At 38.7% G+C, this 14,917-nt stretch overlaps 1 protein-coding gene and 1 long non-coding RNA gene across 4 annotated transcripts in view; one reads left to right on the forward strand and one right to left on the reverse strand.

The window, feature by feature from the left end:
* Nucleotides 1-4,080: 4,080 nt before the first annotated feature.
* Nucleotides 4,081-7,373, reverse strand: LOC141539843 (uncharacterized). Its single transcript, XR_012481395.1, has 4 exons — nucleotides 7,344-7,373; nucleotides 6,141-6,247; nucleotides 5,983-6,071; nucleotides 4,081-4,167 (listed from the first exon to the last, which is right to left on the reverse strand). It is a non-coding gene; the product is annotated as an uncharacterized LOC141539843 (long non-coding RNA).
* The window catches only part of MAB21L3 (mab-21 like 3), a 31,683-nt gene continuing 24,043 nt past the window's right edge, over nucleotides 7,278-14,917 (forward strand). The window contains exons 1-3 of one of the 3 annotated variants that reach the window (XM_074263167.1): nucleotides 7,278-7,421; nucleotides 9,624-9,774; nucleotides 12,315-12,510. The gene's annotated coding sequence lies outside the window, so the exon portion shown is untranslated. Of the gene's footprint in view, nucleotides 7,422-7,524; nucleotides 7,659-9,623; nucleotides 9,775-12,314; nucleotides 12,511-13,808; nucleotides 13,950-14,917 lie in introns of those variants that run through there. The other 2 variants (XM_074263165.1, XM_074263168.1) reach the window with 2 other exon arrangements.

The following is a 14,917-nucleotide window of genomic DNA, read 5'->3' on the forward strand; positions in this document are numbered from 1 at the left end:
ATTCTTTGGAGGGGCTGGAATGATATACATTCTTAAGCAGCAACCCTGGCCATTCCCCAGTCCCTTCAATGGAGAGAAGCTTAAAGAATGTTTTTATCTCTTAAAAACTTAACTTTTAAGAAAAATTCAACTTAGTTTGAATCACAAAGAGAAAACTTTTTTCAGACTAAAACAGAGAACAGAAACTGAGAGAAAGCATACTTTTAAAAAATCCTAAATGGCCAGATCCTTTCATTTGTAATTCAGCTGAGAGGCTTAAAATAGAAGGCAAACACACACATATACACAGATAAAGACAGAGACACAGAGAGAGGGAGAGAGAGAAGGAAAGAGACAGACAGAAACAGAGAGGGAAAGAGAAAGGAGAGAGAGAAAGCAAGCTTTTTACATTTCTGTCTAGTACAGAGTTGTTCCTTCCCTATTCTACCTTCTTTTAGAAGAATGTTTCCTGGAGAAGAATCTGTTCCCTACCTCCTTCTCCCCTAGAATTTCTTATAAATATTGCTGTACAGATCCTTTATGCACTTGTGTGTAAATCCTCCACACACACTCATGATCTCAGATCACCCTAATATTTGTTTAACCCTGGGTATATCCTTTCCCCAGTGGACTATTTTGGAAAATTTGGGGGAGAAAATCCTTACCTGTCCTACCAGGTGCCTTTGTCTTAGAAGTTTTCCCTTATATCCTAAGATTCTTCCTCCAAGGGCCTTTAACTGGGCTGGTCTAATTTAGAATAACATCCTGGAACAACAAAGACTATATTGCCACAAATTTTTATCTTTGTTTGATATATCAACGTGGTGGTCCCTGGCCAGCTTCTTCTTGCTTGAATTTGTTCAGTTACTCTACTCAGTCACTATTAATGTCTTGGGTCCCCATGGACCCCCCCCCCCCCCAGAGGGAACCAGAGAAAAAAGCTTTAAAGATTGGTGGAAGCGCTCCTCCTCTACTCACTCCTCAGACAGCCACCCAAGATTCTTAAGAGATCTCAGATGAGCCCCCAAATTGTTATTAAAGACTATGTGGAAGTCAGTAGGGTTGGGAGTCGAGCTACCATTGGCCACTATTTCTCCAGTTGCAAGCTGGTCCAGGAGTAATATTACAACCAAGCTCCAAGCTCTTTTGGAATGAGAGAAGAATCTCAATCTCAATCTCTCTCTCTCTCTCTCTCTCTCTCTCTCTCTCTCTCTCTCTCTCTCTCTCTCTCTCTCTCTCTCTCTCTCTCTCTCTCTCTCTCTCTCTTTCTCTCTCTCTCTTTTTTTTTTTTTTTTTTCAGTGATTCTCCTGAAAGTAGGGGTGTTTATTGGTGAGACACACACCAAATACTAAAGCCAGAGCAAGCTGTATATATAGTTCCTTACCCTTCCCTTCAAGGTCTGCATTGGTTGGATTTACAGTCAGTTAGTTACAACTAACTGATCATCAGCTTTGCAATCAAATTACAATAGGTGGGATTTACAATCAGAGTTAAAATTGGTCAGATTTACAATCTTTATTGGCCCATTCCATATGTCCTGGCCTTGACTCTAGCTGGTTTGGGTCAGTTTAAGCCTGACTCCTTGGTCAGAAACTTTGTTGTTTAGCCAGTTCCTTTACTTACACGGTGATTGGTTAGAGATATCTTAACAAGATACTTCACCCCTCCTTTCATTCTGTTTTGACAATATCTGTGGAAATCTAACTTCTCCTACTCCTCACACATTGTAGTTTATTTTGTATATACTTGCAATATATATAGTCTTTCCATTAATAGAACATAAGCTCCTTGAGGAATGGTTTATTTTTGGGTATTCCCAGCGCCTATTAACTTGTGCTCTGGAGGATGTGGTCAAAACATCTCTTGGCTGAGGATAGGCTTGAGGCAGGAAGACTCAACCAATCAACTATTGCAATAATACAAGTGTGATGTATTTTCTAAAGGTACTTCTTTGTGGCTTCAGCTCAGAGGGGAGTGGTTTGGAACATAATGAGACAATGCCCTGGTTCACTGCCAAGAACTTTAGCAAGGGAATAAAGGTATCCAGGAAGAAAGGAAATTTAGATACAAAGGGAAAACATAAGATAGTCAAATAACAAAGTATCACCCCATACTAAGACTGCTCAAAGTCAGTGAATACATCTCAACCAGCTACTGCCCATGGAACATCTTGATCATTAAAAGCATAAAGAAAAATAATTTTATATATATATATATATATATATATATATATATATATATATACACACATACACACACACACACACACACACACACACACACACACACACATATATTCCTGCCTTGGAGCAGGAGGAGGGCTGAGAGGCTTAGGGCCAAGTCCTCCCTATGCCTAAGATTGGGGGCTGCATGTGGCTGGCATGGCAGGCAGGAGGAAGAGGGTTCTTGGCCAAGCTGATGGACACACACACACACACACACACACACACACACACACACACACACATATATAAAATCATGTGAATACAGATGAGTTGGATTTAAGAAAGAAAGGGCTGTATAAAGTCACCAGTCTCACTTTCTCCTCCAGAGTCCTCTGGGACCAATAGCAGGGTATAGATCATGAAGACTGGAGATGGCCTTGGATGATGTGGGAGACCTCAATCTTTTTTAAGCTAATGTCTTCAACAGGTCTTAGTTTGATGGAGGCAAAACCCAGTCAGTATTTATGTCTAGGGATCAAATGAGACCAAGCACTGCACTATCTATGAATTTGGATATCACCTGTTGGATTTTAATGGGTTTTTGTGCTCTGTGTGCTCCATGCTATTTTTCTAACATGATACTTGTCCTGTACATTTGGTTCTGCAGACAAATTTCATATGAAGGCTATGTATTATAATCTTGCATGTGTGCTGGGTATCTGAGGTGATTACCTGGGTCTGTGTGTTTGTTAATAACCTTTATGATGAGCATCTATGAATATACCTACATACCAAACGTGATATGAATATTAGAGCATTCTTTTTAATTGAGGGGGATAGTATTGGGAAAGTGATCATTGTGATACTGGCAGAAAATAAGATAAAATGCCACTTCCACCAAACCCTTCACTCTCTTGTTTACCTGTAAATTTTGCAGGGGCCACAGGTAGCACAATTGGAGCGAAAAGGAGTTGAAAAGAATTTTCTAACCTTACCGTGTAAAATTAGGTTAGAAAATAGTAGGTAAAACAGAGAGTCGGTTCCAAAGACATCTTTAAATACCCTGCTTAGTTGGATAATTTATGGAACAAATGGGTCAGAGTGGACAGATACTTTAGAGCTTCAGAGCAAGTGTACTAAGAGTAGCCAGAGCAATGGCTCCCTGCAGACACCAGCAGAGAGCAGCAAGGTAGAAAGAACTGACTGGCAGAAGATACCAGCTTAGCCGGTAGAGCAGTTAACCTGATAATCTCCCCAAAAGACTTTGGAGGATTTTCTAGAAAATAAGCAATAGCAGCAAAAGTCTGAATTAAGAGAAGAGCTAGATAATGAATATGGAAATATATTTAGAAGAATTGCACGTGTTTAACCTATATTGGATTATTTGCTTTCAAGAGGAGAAGGCAGGAGAGAGGGAGAGAGAAAAATTTAAAAGAAGTTTTGCAGAAGTGAATGTTGAAAACTATCTTTGCATGTATTTGGAAAAATGAAAAACTATTTTAAAAAGAAAGCCAAAAAATAATAGCATTTCTAGTATTTTAAAGATTTGCAAAGAGCTTTATGAATATGAATATCTCTTAACAACCTCCCCTCCCTAAGCAGATAGGTGCCATCATCATTGAGAGATGCCTCGTTTCATACAGCTTCTGAGGCAGGATTTGAACTTGGGACTTTCCAGTCCAGCTCCTCCATCCACCACTGTATCATGTAGTTCCCTAGGTTATATGTTCCTTGCGTGTACACTCTCTCCCACACGTGTAAGGAAAGATGTGGGAACATATACCCCTTTTGTATATTGTGAGGAAGAGGAATCTTTTTAAAATCACTCTTTACTGTATTACCTAAATATTTTTCCTTTGTACTAATTTGTCCTTCATTGGGAAACCTGCAGAATGTTGGCTACAATATGCCTTGGGCTTAGGAGAGCTTTCTGGAGATACGTATGTAAAATGAGCTGGAGACTGGGGAGCTACTACAATTACTCTAAATAGAGTTGACTTCTGGTATTTTCCGGATCATCACCTGGAAGATAAAATAGATTTATTCATTTGACTAAACAGAGTTTGAATGGAAGTTGCCTGGGGCAGATTTTGCTTAAAACACACACACACACACACACACACGCACACACACACACTCACACACACACACACACTCACACACACACACACACACACACACACACAAACCCTTCCTTCCAACAACAGCTATTATAAGGGGAAAGAAAAGGAGTTTCCCATCGTCAGAGGGGAAGCAATAACTGGGTGACTACTTAGATTATGGGAAAAGAAACTCTTACTCAAATAAGGATTGCATCAGAATATCTCAAAATCCCTTCCAATCAGATATTGTGTAATTCAATTATTCCAACAATGGAATGGACTTCTTTGTAAGTGTTGAGTTCCTTTTCTCTTGAAATTTGTAAACAAAGAGAAGCTGAATAGATATTTGCTCAAGTTGGAACAGAGGGGATTTCCTCATTAGGTAGGAGGTTAGACAATTTATTTAGGGGAGAAAGAATAGTGTGGTGACAATATGTGTTTTCATAGCTAGGGATTATAGATTGATTCTTCTAGGCATATGCTACTGCTCATGTCGAGTTAAGTCTTTGGGTTTCTGAACTAGAAGAAGGTCATTTAGTACAAAGCTTCTTAAACTGTGGGAATTTGAAAACAATCCCCATATGGGGTCTTGCAACAGAATGTGGGAATTGTAAAACTGCATCAACAGCAAAAGGTTTCTGAATGCTCTGTGTCCTGCAGAATCAAATTTAATTTTTTATGTAAAAATAATCAAACTTCCATCTCATTAGTATACAAATTTGCTTTTGTCTTTAATATATGATAAAAATTATGTATATGATAAAGAATTGTTTTAAAATAAATTTCTTTATGACTTATTGAAAAAAAGTGTAGTGAAAGGAATGCAGAATTAGAGGAGAAATTGATGGGATGGATCTGTATGGGTTTGTTGAGCAGGGAATCCTGCTTAATTTAAATATCATTTCCCTCCTCTGAGCATCAGTTATCTCAGTCTATAAAATGATGGGACAGGTATGTGGTGTAATAGGATAGAATAGTGGGTCTAGAATCAGGCAGTCCTGAGTTCAAATCCTGCCTAGAACTCATACTAGTTATGTGATCCTGGCAAGTCACTTAAGCATTATTTGCCTCCATTTCCTCATTTGCAAAATGGAACTAATAGAAGCACCCATCTCCTTGGATCAAATGAGATAAAATTTGTAAACTGCTTAGTTCAGTGCCTGCCACATAGTGGACAATTAACAAGTGCATGTTCTCTCCTCTTTCTCTAGGCTAGAGAAACTCTCTAGTACCATCCCATTTTAGATAGCTGATCCTTCTAAACCTCTAACATTACTTCTAATTCCAAAATTTGCAATTCAATAAATACTAAGCATCTACTGCAAAGATAGCAATTGTTAACATTTATTTAGTGCTTTAAGTCTATAAAGTGTTATATATATATATAAAAATCTCATTTGGTCTTTATGAGCTAGAGGCTATTATTCCCATTTTAGAGCTGTAGAGGAAGGGAGGAAAGAAGGGAGGGAGGAAAGAAATGGAAGGAGGGAGAATGGGAAGGAGGGAAAGAAAGGAGAAGGGAAAGAAAGGAGAAGGGAAGGAAGGGAGGGAAGATGGAAGAGAATGAGGAAGTAGGGAGGGAAGGAAAGAAAGAGGGAGGGGAGAAGGGAAAAGGAGGGAAGGAAAAAAGAAAAAAAGAAAGGAGAGGGAAAAAGAGAGAAAAGAAAGCCCAGGTGGTGAAGAGATGTTTATTGTGCATTCTAGATATTTCATGTCAACTCCTACGCACACCTACCCAGATGATTTTGTACTGCAGACAGAGTGGCTCCCATGCATGAATAAACATCTGGAACAGGCTTAATAGTTCTTTCCAAATCGTTCCACCTGTAAAGAAAACTTAACTAGCCTCCAGGTGCCAGTCACTCCTCACCCCTTGCTCCAATTCCATTTTACCTTATCTTATGCCTTGTAGTTTGCTATCAGAACTTTTCCAATTGGACACAAATGACCAAGCTCCAGGCTAGTTAGTGTGAAGCCAGCTGGAGTCTTTAATGAGAGGCCTAGGGCAAGAAAAATTCATCAGCTTAATTAGCATCCAACCCATCATTTGATCTGTCCAGGTGACATGAGAGAGAGAAGCAAAAGGGGCTACCTCCACAGGGCAATAGGTGGTCTGGGGCTCAAGTAGGACTGGGGAGAATACTCATAGAAGGGAACACCCTTACATATGGCAGTCATTTATGATAAAAATATTTATGTAGAAGGGAGTTCATTGGGAAGAAACCTGGACAGCTTATAGAGGTCTTATAGACAAAGAAGTGTGAATTTTACTTTGATAGCAATGAGGAATCCTTTAAATCCTTGAATATAGAAGTGATTCATATGATCAAATATTTGTGCAAGGATGAACATTCTGGAAGTAGAATGAAAAACAGGTTAGAAAGGGAATGAAAGGAGAGAAGGGGAAGACATATTGGAAGACTGCAGAGTCAGTGTGAATGATTTATCAGGCATTCCTCAAGTGTTGTCTTCCTCCCATGAGAATGTAAGCTTTTGAGGGCTGGAACTATCTCTGATGTTTGCTTATGTTTGTATCCTTAGCTCTCAGTGCAGTGTCTAACACATAGTAAGCCCTCAACAAATGTTCCTTTCTTCCTTCTTTCCTTTCTTCCCTCCCTCCCTCTCTCTTTTCCTTTTTCCTTCATTCTTTATCTCCATATTTCCTTCCTTCCTTCCTTCCTTCCTTCCTTCCTTCCTTCCTTCCTTCCTTCCTTCTTTTCCCTCAAAGAGATGGATCAGCCAATGATACCAAAATAGTATCATGACTTAACTGAGTATCTTTTAACCCAAAGGCTTGAACAGTGACATGATAAGAGATAGCAAGATACAGATACAATCACAATGGTCTTAACCCTTGGGTATCAGAGTCTTTAGATTTTGATAGAAGAGGGAGAGAAAGGGAGTCTTCATCATCATAGATAGTCACTTTTTACAATCAATGAGAAAGACAATTTGTCTCCCATCTCTTCCACCAGATCAGGAGCTATCTCTTCAAACCAGGACTACAGTTATCAGGTTCTAGTCAGAGCAGTAGCTGACTCTTGTCAAGATTGGGACAGCACACAATCCCTACTCTACTGGGGCTGGGAACCAAACCTCTCATCTGGTCCAAAGATGTTCCAATATGGCCCACAGTTATTCCAGAAGTCCCTGGAATTTCAAGGTTTTACTCAGGTACTCTGATTGGCTTTCTGCTTCTGATGTCACAGGCATGGAGGTACCAATTATCAAAGATTACGGGGAGCACGGAACTTTTTAGCTTAGAAGGTTCTGAGCCCAGATGATTTCACAAAAGGAAGAAATGCCAAGCAGGAGGAAGGGGGCAACTTAGATCACACTTACCCTGCACAGTGTCAAGAAAGACTAGACTACCCAAACCAGAAGATTTTTTGGATGCAATTTACATTATAGGTGGGTGATGATGAAAAGCCTAGATTTAGAGAGTTTCTGTAAGAAGAGGACACAGTAGGTAGATATTAGAGATGTTCTATATATTAGGACAGTCTAAGTGATTCAGTAAATCAAAGACCTAGAATCAAGGACACCTGAGTTTAAATCTAACTTCAGACACCAGCTGTGTGACTTTGATTATTAATCTTCCTCAGTTGCCTCATCTGTAAAATGGGGATAATAACAACTCATCCCCTAGGATTGCTGTGGGGATAAAGTGAGAAAATATCTGTAAAGTATTTTACAAGCCTCAAATGTTAATTGTTGTTGTTGTTGTTGCTATGTTGGTAACTGCTTGGATATGAAAAGTAGAGAAACAAGAAGGATCAGAAATAACCTTAAAGCTAGAAGAAGGGGATCAGGAATGTGGTGAGTGAATTTGGAAGGAGGAGCTCAGTTTTGGACATTTGAGTTGGGGGTGGACAATGAAAGATCCAAGATGGAGAGGTTCATATTGATACAAGGACTAGAGAGAGGTAAGATTGTTCAAGGTGTAGGATGATGGACCTGAGATTGAAGTTCCTACAAGCAGGCACAAGGGAAAAGAAGGCTCAAAGCCAAGGAGGTAGTTAAAATTGGAAGAGCAACCTGGAAATGAGTCAATGAGAACATTGAGGGTAGGAATGAGGGTGAGTGTTGGACATGGATGTTAATCACGCAAAATGAAAGGTTGCTCAAAAGTCACTGTAGTGGGGTGGGAGATGTAGAGAAAAGGATGGTGATGAGGAACAAGGAATGTATGTCCCTCTCTAACCCTGGCCCAGAGAGTTGGGATAATAGAAGGATTAAACTCAAGCAGAGAGGGTTGCAAGGGAGGCAAGAGAAACAAGAAGGAATATTGATTGAAAGCTCAAGAATATAGAGCTAATAAAGTAGGGATCTCAGAAAGCACAGGGAATTGATTAGCTGTAGTTTGATGAGGTTTCAAATCTGCCCATTATTTTTTATGTAACCTTAGGCAATTCACCTTTATTCTATAAAATGAGGGGTTGATCTAGATAGCATCTAAGCTAGATAGCCTTTAGATCTCTTCCAGATGACCTCTAAGATACTTCTATTAATTTTCTCTTAGAACTTTACATACAAAAAATTGGATTATAGATAAATGATTCATTGAGCAGTATCACAGGGCCATAGATTCTGGGAAATATCTCCAGCTTGTTGTATTTTTTAATCGTGTCTTAATTCTTTGTGACCCCATTTAGGCTTTTCTTGGCAGAAATACTGGAACAATTAGCATATTTTCTTCTCTAGCCCATTTTACAAATGAGGAAATGGGGGCAAATAGGGTCAAGTGACTTGTCCAGAGTCATCCAGAGCGAGTGTCTGAAGCTGAATTGGAACCCAGGAAGATGAATCTTCCCAACTCTAGGCCCACCTAGTTTCCTCCATATGTCCATATACATGGAGTTATTTAAATGTATATACATAAATCTATATGTATAAGTGAAGTTAGACACACATATATGTATGTGCATAAAATATATAATATTTATTTGTTTATAGATAGAGGTTTTTTTTTAATTTTAAATACTGAGTTTCCTCATTTAGGCCAGGCTAGATATACATATATCGATGTGTATATGTGTAGTTAGACACACATATATATGTGTATGTATATGTAAATATATATACTATAGATATTTATTTATAGATACAGATTTTTAAAAAAATCTTAAAGGACTGGGTTTCCCCATCTCGGCCAGACTGGATATATGTATATCAATGTGTATATGTGCAATTAGATACAAACATAAATATATATATTTCTAGATATAGATTTAAAAAAAAAAAACTTTTAAAGATTGGGTTTCCCCATCTAAACCAGGTTGGGTATGGATATTCTTAAGCCTAGCCCCACAAATGATTAGCATAGGAACTTTGAACTGTTTTGTTTCTGATCTGAGTCAGTTTTTCCTTCTTTAGGCAACCTGGTTGCTCCCAACTCCTGGAGACTCACTATAACAAAGGTGAACTTTGGATGTCCGTACCTCATCAACATAGTCCACCCCAACGCAGAATTTTAGACTTAATGAGATCCCACCAGCCTCCGCCTCTTCTGCAGCTAAGATTACAGGTACGTACATACACATTTGATTAAATTCTATACTCTTAAGGGCAGGGAACTTTGACTTTTATTTGTTCTTAAGTTCTATGGTGTCTATCCAGTCCAATCAAACAAGAATCTCTTTTTTAAAATTAATTAATTTTTTTTTATTTTTACAAAAATTTTATGCATAGGTAATTTTCCAGCATTGACAAGTGCAAAACCTTTTGTTTCAACTTTTCCCCTCCTTCCTCCCACCCCCTCCCAGAGATGGCAGGTTGACCAATATGTGTTAAAAATGTTAAAGTATAAGTTAAATACAATATATGTATATTTGTCCAAACAGTTGTTTTGCTGTACAGAAAGAATCAGACTTTGAAATAGTGTACATTTAGCCTGTGAAGGAAATCCCAAATGCAGGCGGACAAAATTAGAGGGATTGGGAATTCTATGTAGTGATTCATAGTCATCTCCCAGAGTTCTTTCACTGGGTATAGCTGGTTCAGTTCATTCCTGCTCTATTGGAATTGATTTGGTTCATCTCATTGTTGAAGAGGGCCACATCCATCAGAATTGATCATCATATAGAATTGTTGTTAAAGTGTATCATTATACACTTTATATATATTTTATATAAATATTTTAATATATATTTATATATATTAATTAATATATATATAAATTAATATAAAATATTTTACATATATAAATTATATATTTCTTGGTTCTACTCACTTCACTCAGCATCAGTTCATGTGAGTCTCTCCAGGCCTTTCTGAAATCATCCTGCTGGTCATTTCTTACAGAACAATAATATTCCATGACATTCATATATCAAAATTTAATCAGCTAATCTCCAATTGAGGGGCATCCATTCATTCTCCAGTTTCTGTCCACCACAAAGAGGGCTTCCACAAACATTCTTGCACATATAGGTCCCTTTTCCTCCTTTAAGATCTCTTTGGGATATAAGCCCAGTAGTATCACTGCTGGATCAAAGAGTATGCACAGTTTGATAACTTTTTGAGCACAGTTCCAAATTGCTCTCCAGAATGGCTAGATGTATTCACAATTCCACCAACAATCAAACAAGAATCTCTTAAGCCTCTACTTGGTAGGTGAGTAGGTGAAATAACTAATAGAGAACCAGCCAGACCCTTCTGGTTCTGCCTCTGACACTTGGTAGTCGTATGATCTTGGACAAGTCATTAACCCCTTTTGTCACTACTATTTACTAAGTACTGACTAAGGTGCCAGAAACATTGGAAATAAAAAGAAAAATAAAAGCAGTCCCTGCTCTCAAGGAGCTCCCAGTCTCATAGGGAGGTAATGTGCAAAGAAGTATGTCAAAAAAAGGTACTGACAGGATGAATCAGAATTACTTCAGAAGAAAGATGCTAAGATTAAGGAGGACTGGGAAAAGCTGCTTGCAAATAATGGAATTTTAACTAAGACCTTCAGGGAACTAGGCAAGCAAGAGGCAAAGATGAGGAAGAAAAGGCATATGGAAGAGTTGGTGAAGATACACAGAATCTAGAAATGGATCCAGGAGAACAATGTCATTGGATCAGAAAGTGTGATGGGGAATGAGATGGATAATATATAGTGTTGGGCCTGGAGTTTGTGAGCAAGTCACTTAACCCTGTTTGCCTCAATGAAATGAGCTGGAGAAGGAAATGGCCTTCCATTTTCCAGTATCTGAGCCAAGAAAACCCCAAATGGAGCCAAGAAGAGTTGGACATGACTGAAAAAAAAAAATAGACAGTAACAACTTCTTGAAACTCTCTTTTCTCTAGGTTTTTAGCTCATGGCTCTCCCCTGATTTTTCTCTTAATTGTCACCCTGCTCCTTTCTGGTCTACTTTCTTGGATCATTTTCTAGGTCATGTCCACTAATCTTTCGTATCCCACAGGATTCTTTCTTGAATATCTTCTCTTCTCTCTTATTATCTCACTGAGTCATCCACCTATCCATTAAGGAGGAGGAGATCTCTGGTAGTGTCAAAGATTACAAAAATAGGACTGAGGATTCAGAAAGTACCATTAGTTTTCCCAAATATAGGATAATTAGTAAGTTTGGAGAATACAGTTTTGGTTGGATGATAAAGTGAGAAATCAAACTGCAAAGAGTTAAGAGACTGAGATGAAATAAATGGAGGCACTAATGGTAAATAACTTTCTCAAGGAGTTTAGCCATGACAAAGAGAGATATAGGAGAATAGAAAGAGGGGATGGGTAGATAAGGTGAAAGATTTTTGAGCCTAAGGGAGATATCATTATATTTTTAGGTAACAGGAAAATAATCAGTAGAGAAGGAACAATTGAAGATAAATGAAAGAGTAAAGATAATAGAGGTACAATCAGAAGGAAATGGAATGGAATTGTAGCCCTTGAACACATGGAGGTGTTTGCCTTGGAGAAGAGTGTACGCATTTATATCTTGGAATTGCTACAAATCAGAACTTGATTAATTGTTTTGTTGGTTGTCTAGACTTAAGATAGCAATGGAGAAAAATTTTAATAATACAGATTAAATTTAAAAGTGAGTAATGTGTACATATTCTTTTCCAGAAAGCCATTTGTTAAACATTTACCAACATAGCACTAAGCCAACTGTTCGTGCAAGACAGGAGTAAAGAAGGAGAACCTGGCAGAAAGCATCTGAGTGATGAAAGAGAAAAAGGGCACTCTCTGCAAATGGCTTCAGTAATTTCAGTGAAATATGAGGCAAGGTTCTCATCTGAAAAGGCAAGGGAAGGTTGCTGAGGTGAGTGGGATAGAGAATGGATCAGAGAGATTATAAAAGGATCTCCTTGTCTCAGTAAGAGCCCAGAGACTAACACAAACTTGTAGTGGTCCCAATCAACACAGTTTTGTACCTCAGTTTCTTTATCAGTAAAATAGAATTTGGACTTGCCCTCTAAAGTCATTTTCAACTCTGAATTGATCATCTTTGAAATTAGAGAAGTCACCAACTTACATTGGCAAAGGGACTTCTTCTTCATGAGTTCCTCATACCAATGAAATTACAGCTCCAGACACATACATCCATATTCACATATCTGTCTGTGTCGTCTGGGCATTAGTGATGTAACTCTCTTTACCTATAGTAGGGTAACACTGATTTATTTGATTCGGTGCGTTACTCAAGGGTATTGACAAATATGACAAATATTGAAGATAGAGGATACATTTATTTCAGGTAGAGATGTCTTATATATGTGGAAGTGCATTTCGTTGTCCTTTTCCTTAAAGAACTATTTCCCCAAACCAGGAACTTATATTGAAGCCTCCAACAACTCACAACCCAGTCACTATGAGTAAACTCCTTAACCTTCCCCACCCTTTTGACATAATTACTCTCACTCAGGATTTTAGATGTTCATTCCTAGCGGTCTTCATCTGTACCCAGAGAAATGGGACCATCTTTTCCTTATTTATTCTTCTAGTTCATCAGCCCTTCTGTGCTGTCACAGCATATCAGACAAGAAATAAGAAGATTATAGAGTTTCAAAAACAAATAAAACACTAAACTATTTGTAAGGGAGGGAAGTGAGGAGCATGTGTTTTTGTTGTTGTTGTTGTTACCAGTGATTTTTCCATAATATTCTCTAAAAAATAAGGAATGGCTTGAACACAAGATGGCAGGACATGGAGAGACAACAAAGATAAATTTAGGAATAAATAAGGTCAGGCTGGTGAAATACCTCACTAGGGCAGCAGAGATAGGCAGAGAGATACAAAAAAGGTATCTAACTGGACTTCCAAGATTAAAGCTATTGTCGAGGTTACCTAATCTAATGGGTATAAATTAAAAGGGAAAGCAACAGGTTTAAAGGATTTTTTTTGTTGTTGTTTTCTCTAAACAATTCCTCACCTTTGGCAAACTTGAAGGAAGCATGCTGAGACTGCATATGTACTGTAATTTGGCAGATTGACTTGATAAGGAACTAGCAGGCAATGTTTGCTGGTTTCTGAGAGACTGGGCCATTATGAAACTTTTTTTTTTCCCCTGCAGTAAAACCAGCTTAAGCCAACCTGGCTGGGTATCTGCTGCCCATGCTCTTCTTAAACATGACTCTTGCTGATGAAACCAGATGGGAGCATTTTCTCCACTTATTACAGGCCTGTTTATAGTTGACTTTATTTTTATTGCCAGCCACACAGGGCCTTCACATAGGAAGAGGGATGTTTAAAGGAAAACAGGTGAGCAAGCAAAATATCTCCGTCCTGTTATTCCCCCGTGTGTGTGAGCTGTGCAAGAGACAGAGAAAAGAGGGTCAGAGACAAGGGAGACAGAGAGAAGAAATTGTGTGTGTGTGTGAGAGAGAGAGAGACAGAGAGACAGAGTGTGAGAGAGACAGAGAGACAGAGAGGGAAAGAGAACATGAGAGAGAAAGGAGAGAATGTAAGAGAGAGACACAGAGACAGAAAGGAGACAAAGTATGAGTGTGAGTGTCAGAGAGAGAGAGAGAGAGAGAGAGAGAGAGAGAGAGAGAGAGAGAGAGATTGACACAGAAAGAGAGAGAATGTGTGCATGTGTGTGTGTGTTTGTGTGAGAGAGAGAGAGAGAGAGACAGAGACAAAGACTGAGAGAGATAGAGAGATAGAAAGGAAGAGAGAACATGAGAGAGACAGAAATACAGAGACACAGAGACACAGAGAGACAAAGACAGAGAGAGAGAAGGAAAAGGAGAGAGGCAGAGAGAATGTGTGTGAAAGGGAGAATATGAGAGGACATAGAAAAAGGAGAGAATTTTAGAGAGACACACAGAGACAAAGAGCAGAGACAGAGGAGACAGTGTAAGTATGCGAGAGACAGACAGAGGCAGACAGAGAAATCAGAACACACATGGGGGCATCTTGTTCTAAAAGCAAAGAGCAGTGCACATCACCTCCCAGAAGCTTGGTGCCAGATTGAGACTGATTATTTCTCTGTTTATTGTAAAGAAACTGGATCAAATTGTTTGTGCTCCAGATCGTCAGGTAGGGCTATTGACTGTCAACATGAGAGGGAAGAGAGGTCATATATAAGCCCAGGAAAGAAAGGGGCTGCTCAGAGTCTCCATGAAACTGAATTCAAAGAAGGCTGTTGGGTAGAGATGAACTCGGGAGAGATTTTGGAAGGCTGGCTGGCTAGAAGACATTTCTGTCTTGGGGGAAAAAAACCTTCA

This window comes from Sminthopsis crassicaudata, chromosome 4, assembly GCF_048593235.1.
Source record: "Sminthopsis crassicaudata isolate SCR6 chromosome 4, ASM4859323v1, whole genome shotgun sequence".
Lineage (NCBI taxonomy): Eukaryota > Metazoa > Chordata > Mammalia > Dasyuromorphia > Dasyuridae > Sminthopsis > Sminthopsis crassicaudata.